The 12514-nt window shown below is 49.2% G+C and overlaps 1 pseudogene; it reads left to right on the top strand.

The window, feature by feature from the left end:
- Positions 1-653: 653 nt before the first annotated feature.
- On the top strand, positions 654-854 carry LOC120230219 (annotated as a pseudogene).
- Positions 855-12514: the final 11660 nt, after the last annotated feature.

The raw sequence follows: 12514 nt of genomic DNA, 5'->3' as shown, positions 1-12514 counted from the left end.
GTCATCTTTTTGTTGTTCTTATTTGTTTATGGTAGCTTATTACATATTATGGTTATCAACCTCTGTTATAGTTCACTATTAAAGTATTACTTCTACTTAAGCAGTTGTCTTTGGACTTTATGGTGTCTTTTTGCCTCACAGAAGCCCCTTACAAAGCTCCAGCTAAGAGATAGGAGTCAATGGAGAGAGGTAGGTTGGGAGTCAGGAGCCCAGGTTTTGAGTTCCACCCCTATCACTGACTCACTGTGTGACTTTGTCTGTTAAATAAGAGCATTGAATTAATTGGTATCCGAGGACCTATCCACCTTCACAGTCTAGACCAGCACTATTGATAGAAGTTCTGCAGTTCAGATATGGACTATCCATATCTGAACTATCCAATATGGTAACCATTAGCCACATGTGGCCATAGAGAATGTAAAATGTGGCTAATGTGGCAGTGCCTGGGTGGCACAGTTGGTTGGGCGACCGACTGCAGCTCAGGTCACGATCTCTCATTTTGTGAGTTCAAGCCCCACCTCGGGCTCTGTGCTGACAGCTCAGAGCCTGGAGCCTGCTTCTGATTCTGTGTCTCCCTCTCTCCCTGCTCTTCCCCCCTGCCCATGCTCTGTCTCTCTCTCTCAAAAAATAAACATTAAAAAATAAAATGTGGCATCGCTTCTCGGCCTTTTGGCTAAGATCAAGTGTAGTATCTGTTCTTACCAGTTTAAAACATAAAATGTGGCTAGTGTGACTGAGGAACTGAATTTTATTTTATTATTTTATCTTTTTTCTAGGAATTGAATTTTAAACTCCATTTAATTTAAATTTTAATTTTAAATAGCCTCAGGGGGCTTATGATGGCCATATTGGACAGTATGGGTCTAGATGGCCTAGATCCCCCTAACCCCTGAGCGAGCTGCAATACAGTTATACCTAAGGCAGGGATAGAGAGTCCCTGTGTGACTTAAGGCAGGTTGCTCCACCTCTCTGAACCTCAGTTTTCCCATCTTGTCCACTGGGGCCCCCAGCAGTCCCTGCCTCCTGGGGTTTTGGGGGAGATTCGAACAGTGAGTGTGGAAAGGCCGAGGCCCAATGCCTGACCTGACACTGTGCAAAATCAGGCCAGATTCCCAGGCTAAAACATGACAGTGTGTTTACCCCATTGCCATCGTGTCCAGAGACCTGTGGGTGCCTTTGCCCAGAGCCACCCACCTCCCCCTGTGCCTTCGAGGGCAGCCTTACTTTTGTACACCGTGGCTTCGGCTCCAGCAGGCCTTAAGCCCAGGACTCCAAATCACTAACCACACAAAGTCCAAACTCCAGCCTGTGTTCTGGGCTCTGAGCGCTGGCCCTGCCCTTCCAGTCTGGTCCTAGAACAACCCACAGGTCAGCCCAGCAGGCTCCGCGGTCTCCACCAAGCACTTCATTCCTCCATTTTCATTCACAGTGTTTGTCACACCATGTGCCCTGGGGCTGGGGCTGCGCTGGGGGGCTGGGGGGAGGAGGGGACACACAGGTGTGGCCCTAGCGATGAGAGCTGTGGCACACTTGGGGGTCAAGGGGAGTTCAGGAAGGGGTGGGAACGCAGAGTGGGCCTGCCCTGGTGTGTGTGGCTGAATGGGTGGAAGTCAGCCAGGAGAGAGGAGTTGGCGGAATGTCTAAACTGAGAAGATGTAGGAGCCTAGAATCTGTGAGAGGTGAGGGCAAGGCTAGAAAAGTAGGCAGCCCTCATCCCAAAGGAGGGCTTTGCAGGCTGTGGTAATGATGCTGTGCTTTATCCTAAAGGGAATGGGGAGCCATGGAAGGTGTTAGAGAGAGGCCAGCTCCCTACATGACCTTTGCCTCCCTGTAAGAACCAGGTATGTATTCCCTTTAACTTTCGTTTCTCTGCCTGTGTCACCTGGGTCTCAAGATATTTCATGAGCACACAGTTCCCAGGGCTTTTCTGCCCAAAGTGACCTGGGTGCAAATGCCAGCCCCGCCACTCCCTGGCCCTATCGCTTCACACAAGTTATTACCCTCTTTCACCTTCAGTGTCCTCACCCATAAAAATGGAGATAATGACACCTTTGCACAGCTGAAGTATGAGGGAAAAGTGTGTGGCACAGAGCCACTTGGGAAATGGAGTGCAGCTGAATTCCTTCAGCCCAAAGTCAAACTAAAGGCTTGGAGGGGGCTGGAGGGGGCGTCCGAAAGAGCAGACCACAGTCCTATTTCTGGGAAGCATCCCCAGGGCCCTGCTGGCCCTGAGCGGGGTGGAGGGGTCGGCTGAGGCCTTGTTCAGGCAGCCTGACTGTATGCAAGGTGAGCTCAAACGAGACACCCCCGCCCCCCACTGCCGAGCTAGACTTCTGGACCCCCAGCCAGTGGGGCCAGGAGTTGGCAGTGAACACAGAGCTTACATAACTGGTCAGGAGTCCAGCACCTCTGACCCAGTGATCGGGGCCGTGTTTACCCAGAAGAGGTGTTTCCAGGTCACCACCCTGTCCCCTTACACGCACACACACACACACACACGCAAGCCCTTAGCCCTTGCTGAGCTCTGCTTATTTTCTGAATTCTTAGCCGCAGTCCCTGATGCTACTGTCAGCAACAGCTCTTACTTTTAAATGTGAAAATCATCAAAGGTGCCATTGAATGGCGAGGCACCGGGGGAGCAGTGGGGGACAGGGGCCACAGCAGGGACCTGCGAGCAGAGCAGGGTATGAGCCCCAGACTCCTCCTCCTCAGCTCTATGACCTGGAGCCAGTCCCTTGGAGGCTCTTAGTCTCAGTTTTAACAGCTGTAAAATGGTTTTAGTGATCATACTTGCCTCATGAAATTCTTTTGAGGATTCAACGAGGGCGTAATGTATAAAGGACTTTGCAAATTACCTGGCACTGGGACGCCGGGGGCGGGGGGGGGGGGCTTCTAGTCAGTTAAGCGTCCAACTTCGGCTCAGGTCATGATCTCACAGTTCATGGGTTCGAGCCCCGCATTGGGCTCTGTGCTGATGGCTAGCTCAGAGCCTGGAGCCTGTTTCAGATTCTGTATCTCCCTCTCTCTCTGACCCTCCCCTGCTCATGCTGCCTCTCTCTCTCTCTCTCTCTCAGAAATAAATAAAACATTTAAAAAAATTCAAATTACCTGGCACCTAGGAAGTGCTCATCAAGTGTTAGCTACTAACATCACACAGTATTTGGTAACCTGTCCTTTCTACTCAACTCATGAGAAACCTCTCGCCATCAACAGTAGGGAATTAACACTTGAGATTTCCTGGCACGTCCCGAACTCCCAATGGCCTAGGATCACAGGGCTGCAAGCTGGGAATCCCAAATGTTAACCTCCTGTTTGGCCTTGGGGTCCCACCCTCTTAGACCTTAGTCCCCACTTACTTCCCACTTGTGCGGTGTGAGGGTGGAGACGGATATTTGCTAAAAGCCCTGCTCTCTGATTCCGCATTTCAGAACTATAGAGCCCCAGAGCCTGCACCTCACCTCTCCTTCCTTCCCTCAGCAAACATCACCCAGGGTTCGAATTCCAATTCTGCCGCTTCATGGCTGTGTGATCTTAGAGAAGTTATGAAACCTCTCTGTGCCTCAGCTTCCTGATCTCTAAGATGAGAATATTGTGATGAGTAGAGAATGATATTTGTAAAGTGCTTATAATCGTTCTTGTTTGACTGGAACAAAAACTGAGTGTCCACACCGTGCCAGGCACTGAGAGGTAAGCACTGGGACATAAGTGTGGACAACAGACAAGAGTTTTTACCTCAGTGAGGATTTTTTGGGGGGAGGGGGGTAGAGGTGGCTAGAAATCAACACCAATGATGAGCCCCAAGGCAGGTTTGACCATTCTCCTACAAGGGGGGTTGACTTTAAAAAGGGCCTTGATGGTATTGGGGCGCCTGGGTGGCTTAGTCGGTTAAGCGTCCAACTTTCGCTTAGGTCATGATCTCGCGGTTCGTGGGTTCGAGCCCCGCGTCGGGCTCTGTGCTGACTGCCAGCTCGGAGCCTTGAGCCTGTTTCAGTCTGTGACTCCCTCTCTCTCTGACCCTCCCCTGCTCACGCTGTCTCTCTCTCTCTCTCCTAGAAATAAATAAAATATTTAAAAAAAAAATAAATAAATAATAAAAAATAAAATAAAAAGGGCCTTGATGGGGCTCCTGGGTGGCTTAGTCGGTTAGGCGTTCGACTTTCGCTTAGGTCATGATCTCTCGGTTCGTGGGTTTGAGCCCTGCATCGGGCTCTGTGCTGACTGCCAGCTCAGAGCCTGAAGCCTGTTTCAGAGTCTGTGACTCCCTCTCTCTCTGACCCTCCCCTGCTCACGCTGTCTCTCTTTCTCTCTCTCTCTCCTAGAAATAAATAAAAATATTAAAAAAATAAAATAAAAAATAAAAAGGGCCTTGATGGGGGCATCTGGCTGGCTCAGTTGGTAGAGCATGTGACTTTTCATCTCAGGGTCATAAGTTCAAGCCCCATGGAGGGCATAAAGCTTTCTTTAAAAATTTTTTTTAATGTTTATTTATTTTGGGGAGGGAGGGGCAGAGAGAGGGAAACACAGAATCTGAAGCAGACTCCAGGCTCTGAGCTGTCAGCACAGAGCCCAATGCGAGGCTCGGACCCACAAGACATGAGATCATGCCTTGAGCCAAAGTTGGACACTTAACTGACTGAGCCACCCAGGCACCACAAAGCTTTCTTTAAAAATAGATCAGGGGACCCAGGTGGCTCTGTCGGTTAAGTGTCCAACTTCGGCTCAGGTCATAATCTCACAGTTCGCGAGTTTGAGCCCTACATCGAGCCCTATGCTGACAGCTCAGAGCCTGGAGCCTGCTGGGATTCTGTGTCTCCCTCTCTCTCTGTCCCTCCCCAGCTTGTTCTCTGTTTCTCAAAAATAAATGTTATAAAACAAAACAAAACTAAAAAAAGATAGACAGGGGGCCTGGATGACTCAGTTAGTTAAGCGTCCAACTCTTGGTTTCAGCTCAGGTCATAATCTCCAGGTTTCATGAGTTCGAGCCCCACATTGGGCTCCATGCTGACAGCACAGAGCCTGCTTGGGATTCTCTCTCTCCCTTTCTCTCTGCCCCTCCCCCACTCACACTGTATCTGTCTCTCTCAAAATAAATGAATAAACTTAAAAAAAAGAAAACTAGATATATAGCTAGAAGGGCCTTGAGGCTGTCACTTGTTTCTCTAAACAAAAGCTTCCTTTTCTTAATGTTTTATTTTTATTTTTTATTTAAAAAAATGTTTTTAATGTTTTATTTATTTCTGAGAGAGAGAGAGAAAGACAGTGTGAGCAGGGGAGGGTCAGAGAGAGAGGGAGATACAGAATCTGAAACAGGCTCCAGGCTCAGAGCTAGCAGTCAGCACAGGTTCGACGCAGGGCTCGAACCCACAAATGGAGAGATCATGACCTGAGCCGAAGTTGGACGTTTAACTGACTGAGCCACCCAGGCGCCCCTAATATTTTATTTTTTTATATTTGAGAATGAGAGAGAGAGAATGCAAGTTGGTGGGGGGAGAGAGAAATCCAAAGTGGGCTCTCTGCTGAGAGCAGATAGTCAGATACGGGGCTTGAACTCAAGAACCGTGAGATCATGATCTGAGCCAAAGTCGGTCACTTAACCAACTGAGCCACCCAGGTGCCCCTCTAAACAACAGCTTCTGCGTGTATTGACCTCACCCTGGGGGCCCATGCCCTGGGCTAAGCACTGCGTTCCTAAGATCTCCTCAAATGCCAACAGCCTGCAGCAGGTCTTTCCTATAGATACAATGTGTTCCCCCCAATTCATATATTGAAACCATGACCTCCAAGGTGATGATATTAGGGGGGTGGGGTCTTTCAGAGGTGATTAGGTCACAAGGGCATATAGCCTTCATGAATGGGAACGGTGCCCTAGTGAAGGGGACCCCAGCAGTTTCCTCCCGCCTTGCCCCGCGTGAGGACAGATGGCTGTCTGTGTACGGGAGAGCAGGCTCCTGCCAGACACCAAATCTATCAGCGCCTTGACCTTGGACTTGCAGCCTCCAGGACTGTGAGAAATACATTTCTGTTGTTTATAAACCATCCAGTCTGTAGTATTTTTGTTACAGCAGCCCAAGCAAACTAACATAATCATCATCCCCATTTCACAGAAGAGTTTCTGTCTATCCCCCTCCCCACCCCCACCAGTCCCAGGGTAGCGCATGGGGGAGGGGGACAGCGAATAAGTGCTGAATCCGGAAGGAAGGAAGGAAGGAAGGAAGGAAGGAAGGAAGGAAGGAAGGAAGGAACGAACAAGAGGAAAGACTGACAGCATCCTTCCATGGGGTCAGGGGTCAAGGGCTCTTTTGGTCCTGGAGGGCAGGTAACGCAATCCTGCATGCTTGTGGCCACCACCCTGGGCTCAGTGAAGACGTCCCCAGACTTTGAGTTGCCTGTGTCCTGCCCTCCTCTTCCATCACCACAGCTCATGCTTCACCGAACGCTTACTATGCGCCCCCGGCACCGATCTTAGGTTTTCTTCATGTGAACTCTTTTGATCCTCTCAAGATCCCATAAGGTATGTCCCATTTCACAGGTGGGAAAGCTGAGGCACAGAGTGCTGACATCACACCCAGGGTCACCTGGGTAGTAAATGATGGAGCTGACTTCAAATCCAGGCAGTCCGGGTCACATGCCTGAGCTCTCGCCCACAAGCCACGAAGACATTCGTTCATTTTCATCACTGCTTTTCTGACTTCAGACATAGCATGTGCCCTGCAATGGGAAGAAACTAGAAATCAACAGCAGAAGGAAAACTGGAAAATTCACAAGAATGTGGAAATGAACAAGCACACTCTTAAGCAACCAGTGAGTCAAGGAGGAAATCGCAGGGGAGATTAGCAAATATCTTGAGAACAAATGAAAACAGAGACACAACATACCAAAATCTCTGGGATGCAGCACACGCAGGGCTAACAGGGAAGTTTATAGCAATAAATGCTTACATGAAGAAGGGAAGATCTGAAAGCAAAAGTAACACATGCTCATCTTTTAAAAAGTCAAGCATTGCACAATTTACGCTATAGAAAGCAAAAGTTTAAAAACTGAAAGTCCCCGATATGCCCCTCCCCAGAGATAACCTCTGTTTAACAGTGCAGTATAGATGCTTCAGATCATTTTTTTTCAAAGCTTGTAGTAACACTTTCTTTAAAAAATAAAAACAGGGGCATCTGGGTGGCTCAGTGGGTTAAGAGACAGACTTTGGCTCGGGTCATGATTTCACGGTTCTTGAGTTCGAGCCGCATCAGGCTCTGTGCTGACAGCCTAGAGCCTGCTTTGTATTCTGTGTCTGCCTCTCTCTCTGCCCCTCCCTGCTCACACTCTGTCTCTCTCTGTCAAAAATAAATAAACATTAAAAGAATAATAATAAAATAAAATAAAAAACAAAAATGGAATAATACAATACATATTGTTTTGTCCCTTGTATGTGTTTTTGTTTTGTTTTGTTTTATCTAACAGTGACTTTTAGAGGCTGCTCCTTGCTGGAACATTCTCTTGAGGGGTTGCAGTTGTTTGACATGAGGACATCCGCCCTAGACTTAGCCAATCCTATCAGGATATGTCTGGGGGGGGGGGCAGGGGTTGCAGTTTTTAACTTTTTGAAGCCACTTTGCAGTGCGCACCCTTGTAAATGCCTCCCGTGTGCTGGTGGGAGAGTCTCAGGGAATAATTTCCAGAAGTAGACCCTCTGGGCCAAAGGTCAAGAATATTTCTGGGGCGCCTGGGTGACTCAGTCACTTGAGTGTCTGACTTTGGCTCAGGTCATGATCTCACGGTTCGTGGGTTTGAGCCCCGCGTCGGGCTCTGTGCTGAGAATCCAGCTCAGAGCCTGGAGCCTGTTTCAGATTCTGTATCTCCCTTTCTCTCTGACCCTCCCTTGTTCATGCTGTCTCTCTCTCTCTCTCCTAGAAATAAAAAAAAATATTAAAAAAAAAAAAAGAATATCCATCAGATGGCTGAGATTAGAACACTTCTCAAAAACCCCAGAGTTTGCTTTTTAACGCACTTAGGAAGGCCAGCAGTGTCCAAAATAAGCCCTTGGAGAAAGGCCAGGGCTGCTCTGTACAAACTGCCGGAGCCCCACTTTCGAGGTGAATGGTGCCTGGGCTCGTCTCTGATAAGCATCTCCATGCATGGGCAGCTGGGCTGGCTGAATTCCCTCCAGAATCCAGCCAGTGGGTTTTTTCCCTGAATCATCATGACTCCCACAACCCGAGCACTGAAGTGATTAGCGTCCTTCCTGGCCACTCGGTAGCAAACATTTACCCTGAAAATAGTCATGGGTTTGTCCCTACTGCCACCTCAAAGAGCTGCAGACAGGCAGCTGTGATTGCCAGCGGGGAGGTGGGGCAGTCACGGAGAGAGTGGCCAGTCACCGGGAGGCCAGGGCAGGGTCCCCATCATGCCCTGTAACCTTTGTCTGGGATAACCTTTGGAAAAGTGCTTACCTAATGGGAGGCACCCTGGACATGCTGTTCCTTCTTACCTGGACCTCTTCCTGGCACACGATCTGCCCTCGCTGCTTTGCCTGGCCCACCCCTTGTCACTCTGGAGGCCTCAGCATCAGTGTCACTTCTGCAGGAAAGCCCTCCGTGACCCCTGTAGGCAAGGACAGTCCCTTTCTAGATACTCTTAGAGTTCCAAGCTTTGTAGCACTTAAAACAACAGCGACCGCTCACTCATGATGAGGGTCATTGTCGTTTATGTGTCTCCCCACCCGGACAGTGAGGCTCACGAAGCAGGGTTTGTGCCTTGGCCTCTATCCCAGTGCCTGGAACAGCGTCAGGTCCATGCCAGCGCGCAGGGAGCAGTGATTACTGGCATGACATCAGAGCCAAGCTGCCCAGGTTGGAATCTTGCCTCTGTGAATGAGGGCAAGTTACTGCACCTCTTTGTGCCTTACTTTTCCCCATCTGTAAAATGGGGATAATAGTATCGATCTCTTGGAGTCTTTAGGAGGGTTACGTGAGCAGCTATAAGTGAGGTGCTTGGAATGGGTGCCTGGTCTGTAGAAGGTGCTAGATCAGTGCTAATGTTAGCACTGAACACTAGTGGTTAGACAAGGTTCTCCAAGGTTCTATTTGTAGCTGGCATTGGTGTCTGTTACCCAGCAACCTCCTGCATGAAAATTGCTTCACGTGGTGAGAGCATGCCCTTTACTGTGCCTTTTGTTGTGGTAGCTGTGTCAGTGTTGCAGCCATATGACTGTAGCTCTGGTGACAGTGATAAAAAGCCCCTCGGAATCACCGTTATCCTGCCTCCTCTGCTCACTCCGAGTGTATCTCTCCATCCCCGCTGCTCCTAACAAAGCCCCACCTTCCCCCGCATAACCCACTTTAGATTCCTCAAAGGACTTTTGCCACGACCTTGTTGGGGCGGAGCTTTGCTGCCCCGGGGCAGGGGTCTGACCAGCGTCACCAGGGATGGTGCTGTGGTAGAGACCTGGGTGGGGAACCACTCCGTGGGAGGGGGCTTGAATCAGGCTGGTTTTCTAGCGCTTGGGCCCCTCAGGACAGCTGCACCGACGGGAGGCACCATACCGTCCGCGGACTCAACCACGAAGTCAGATATTCTCTGCCTGCGGAACGTCGCCCCAGCCTTTAGGAGCCCCTCCTCTGGGAAGCCCTTGAAAACCCCTTGGAAAGCAGCTTAGTATACGGAACCCCACCCCATTGGCTGATTGGGTGCCACGTGACCCAAGACGGGCCAATCAGATTCTATCTTTGCAAATTGGCTCCGAACTAGTCTTCGTTGGCCTTGGCACGTGCACTACCTGCTAAGGCATAGCCACCTGCCCGGAGAAGCAGGGAAAGAAACAGGTGGCCCTTGGCACTAAGAATTCAGGCGTGTCCTGCCGGTTTTCTAGGTCTCCGATCTGGTCCCTGGCAACCGCCTCCCCTCCCTCCATATACTCAATTCCTTATCCCCTTACAGCCGAGCCAGCGTGGGTGCTCCTTGCTTCACCCACGCCAGCTTGCATTTCTCCCCGACGCTGGCCCTGCCTCTGCGGAGGAAACCCTCCGGCCCCTTCCGCAGGTGATTTACTGGTCTAGCCCAGGCTGACCCCCAGGCCTTCCGGGAAGCATCTGCAGGGCCGCTCTCGTCACTGCCCTGGGGGCCGCTGTGAGTGGGGACCAGCTCACAGGAAGCGCTGGAGTCTGGGTCAACTCACGCCTCCGCTCTGGCTGGAGAGGACCAGGCAGGAGGAGGAGCTAGGCGTTGTGTAGGGCACTTGTTTGGCTTTCCTTTTGGAAAATGGAAATTGTTTTATTTATTATAAATATTTAAAATTTTTAAATGTTTATTTATTTTTGAGAGAGACAGAGTGTGAGCGAGGGAAGGGCAGAGAGAGAAGAAAGGGAGACAGAATCTGAAGCAGGCTCCAGGCTCTGAGCTGTCAGCACACAGCCCTGTGCCGCGGGGTCCCAACTCTCCCCTGCAAGATCTTGACCTGAGCTGAAGTCGATGCTTAACCGACTGAGCCACCCAGGTGCCCCTATTTATTATAAATATAAATTCAAACGCGTGGTTTTACGCAAAGGCAGAAAAGCTTAAAGAAAAAAGTCTGCTTCATCTCTGATCCAGCACCCAGAAAGTGTACACACACAAAGGCTTTTTTCCCCCTCAAAAGGGAATCAGACTGTACATACAGTTGGAATCTGCTTTTTTTCTTTTTTAGAGGGAATATTTTCTGAAATATAGATTTACTGAAGTATGATTGACATGCAATAAACTGTACAGATATCAAGTGTGTGAGTTTGGGGAGGCCTGGGTGGCTCAGTTGGTTAAGCGTCTGACTTGGGCTCAGGTCATGATCTCATGGTTGGTGAATTGCAGCCCCTAGTCGGGCTGTGCCCTGACAGTTCAGAGCCTGCTTCAGATTCTCTGTCTGCCTCTCTCTCCTGCCCCACCCCCGTGTGCACGTTCTCTCTTAAAAATAAATATTTAAAAAATAGAGTGCATGGGTTTCAACCTACGTGTACACCCATGAGCCCATCACCACATTCAGGATGTCCAGTTTATCTGTCATGCCCCGAACATTTCCTTAAGCCTTTGGTAATCCCTCCTGTCACCCCGTCTCCCAAACGCACACATTCTAGCAACCACTGATCCTTTTTATGTCCTATAGATTAGTTTGTTTTTCTTAGAATGTTATATAAATTGAGTCATTCACTATGTTTTGTTTTGTTTTGTTGTTGTTTGGTCTGGCTCCTTTATTTTAAGCATAATTACTTTGAGATTCATCCATAATTACTTTGAGATTGATAGTTTCTTTCTTCTTATTGTTAAGTACTATTAGATTGTGCAGATATACCTGTTTGTTTATCCATTCAACCTGGTGATGGGCCTTTGGGTTGTTTCCAGGTTGGGGCTGATAGACATGAAGTTGCTGTAAACATTTAGATACCAGTTTTTGTATGGACCTGTGCTTTTATTTCTCTTGGTGGGAGATCATGACCTGAGCTGAAGTCAGACGCTTAACTGACTGAGCCCCTCAGGTGCCCCCTCAACACAAATCTTTTCTACCTTCCAGTTTTGGAGGTTAGAAGTCTGAACTAGGTCTCACTCGGCTAAAGTCAAAGTGCCCACGGCGCTATGTTCCTTCTGGAAGCTCTGGGAGAGAATTCATTTCCTTGTTTTTTCCAACTTCTTGATAAGTTGCTTGCTTCATGGCCCCTTGCTTCATCTTCAAAGCCATCGACACAGTCCTTCTGATGCTGCCATCTCTGTTCTACCTTTAGTCTCTTTCACACTGGGGATCCCTTGTGATTGCACTGAGCCCCCTAGACAATCCTGGATAATCTCCCTATTTTAAGGTCAGCTGATTAGCGATCTTAATTCTATCTGCTACCTTCATCCCCTTTGCCATGTAACCTATCATATTCATGATAATCCCCTGATGTGGATGTGGACCCCTTTATTCCGACAACCACATTTCTCTTCCCTCCCTCACCAGGTTCTGCCCCTCCCATCAGGCAGCTTCCGTTCAGGTAGGAACCCAGGAGGAAGTGTGGACTGCCCACATTTCTGGAGAGGAAACAAAGCCTCCTTATAACACACCTTTGTGGAATGTTTTTGACTTTGTAAAGAGCTTTCACATGCTTGGAGGTTAGTATCTGTTTATTCTACTCCATGTCTGAGAAAACTGGTTAAGAAAGGTTAAGTGAGGGGTGCCTGGGTGGCTCAGTCGGTTAAGCCTCTGACTTCAGCTCAGGTCATGATCTCACGGTTCGTGGGTTTGAGCCCTGCATCGAGCTCTGTGCTGACAGCTAGCTCAGAGCCTGGAGCCTGCTTCAGATTCTGTATCTCCCTCTCTCTCTGACCCTCCCCTGCTCTTGCTGTCTCTCTCTCTCTCTCTCAGAAATAAATAAAATAAATAAATATTAAAAAAGAGAGGTCAAGTTACCGTCCCAAGATCACAAGTCAGGAGCGAATATTGCTGGGCTCACACCCAGGCCTGACCCCAGCTCTTCTCCTCCTTCCCAAATCCTCCCTGAACAGCGCCTCCCCCCACCCCGCC

Source organism: Hyaena hyaena, unplaced genomic scaffold (assembly GCF_003009895.1).
Source record: "Hyaena hyaena isolate Hyena2069 unplaced genomic scaffold, ASM300989v1 scaffold_38, whole genome shotgun sequence".
Lineage (NCBI taxonomy): Eukaryota > Metazoa > Chordata > Mammalia > Carnivora > Hyaenidae > Hyaena > Hyaena hyaena.
This window is presented reverse-complemented; position numbering and strand designations above follow the sequence as displayed.